Here is a 1,531-nt window from a genome sequence, read left to right on the forward strand (position 1 = left end):
TTTTTTCCTTCTGATTGTAAACTGAACTTTTAATGTTAGTAATTGCCAAACAATACCTTCTTCACCACTTTAAATAATAATGCTTTGTCTCAGTACAACTCTTTGAGTTTCTTGTCTTTAACCAACTCAAGCAAGGAAGTGTTTTATGAATTCAGAGGAAACAAGACCAAACAAGCAGCACACAACATTTGGCATCAGAAAACCACAATTAGCTCATTAATACTTGCTAGGCATTTTCAGACCACATGAGTTGGACAGGAAGCAGGTCATTTCTCTGCACGCTACATGCTAGGACAACACAAGTTCACAGGAAGGGCTCATCTGAAACTCTTCAACTTCAGACCACTCCTGTCAGGAATGCAACCAGCTTAGACCTAAAAGTCTGATTACAGGTGGATGGGGAGAGTGCAATTTAATTTATATTACAGCAAACACATAATTACTTCCTTTGAAAACTTATTGTGCAAACTCGTTGACCTTAAGCAAATTTAACTTGACTATGCCAGAGGAACTGAGGTTGAGTACTTTAATTTGACTAAACTCTGATTTTTAACACAACTGTAAAACCAAGAGGAAATGGAATGTGAAGGTTTTCTTATTCAGTTCAAAAACACAGAGAACGTTCAGAGTTCCATATATGTGTCTTCTGTTCCTGCTTACTCTTACAACGCTGTGACATTTTCTTAACACTTCCTGTATCTGAGATTCTGATGATCAAACCCCTTACCTGGTTTTCTTACAGCATGCAATACTCCCTGCCCTGCTACTGTCAATAAAACTGAATACACACATTCCCTATAAACAAAGGCAAAGTTAAAGTTTTAACAAAGTTGAAGCAAAGGCAGTAAATGCCAACACTTTTTTTTAACCTGGAGGCACTGCTGAAGTCTAAGCAGAGTCAGTGGCTTTCATTTTTTTATTTGAAATGATTTTCTGTGACATATGTGGTAACAAAGCTAAGCTTCCTGGCCACCACTATGCTTCTATCATATTATAGTTATCGCTACAGTGAAGTGAACCCACGTGCGTTTCACTGGTCTCATCCCGTCTTTCAATCAAACGAGTTTCTACTGAAAACGCCGAGTGTCGCTTGTGCCGAGACTCGCTTCTGTGCCAGAGAACTTAAACCTAATGACCTTGGTTGCCACGCCAACTTCTAAAGACACAATGATTGCATTTGCCTGTATGTGTGTGCGTCTCACTAATGGCTATGGAGCTGTAGTTGTTTCATTTAGGTCAGAGTTATGAAGTGTTATGGAGCCTTTTAAACTTTAACCTCCCTGGGCTGCAGTTACAAGCTGTATTACAGAGGTTAGAAAGCTTTGCAGCCGCATTGTTGCTCTCTTTTCTTTCTTACAAGTCTACGCACACGCACACATACTTGTTCACACACACTTGAATAAAGTTGCTCTAGCCATGGCCTTACACATGGCCTATCTCCAAATTTAATGAAAAGTCATAATGGGTTCTGTGTGGGACACTTTCCTCTGCAATGTGTGTGTGTGTGTGTGTGTGTGTGTGTGTGTGTGTG

General features: G+C 39.8%; 1 protein-coding gene across 1 annotated transcript in view; it reads left to right on the top strand.

The window, feature by feature from the left end:
• bcas3 (BCAS3 microtubule associated cell migration factor) overlaps window positions 1-1,531 on the top strand; it is a 386,180-nt gene that overhangs the window by 196,556 nt on the left and 188,093 nt on the right. The gene's annotated exons all lie outside the window — the stretch shown is intronic.

The sequence above is a fragment of the Poecilia reticulata genome, linkage group LG13 (genome assembly GCF_000633615.1).
Source record: "Poecilia reticulata strain Guanapo linkage group LG13, Guppy_female_1.0+MT, whole genome shotgun sequence".
Lineage (NCBI taxonomy): Eukaryota > Metazoa > Chordata > Actinopteri > Cyprinodontiformes > Poeciliidae > Poecilia > Poecilia reticulata.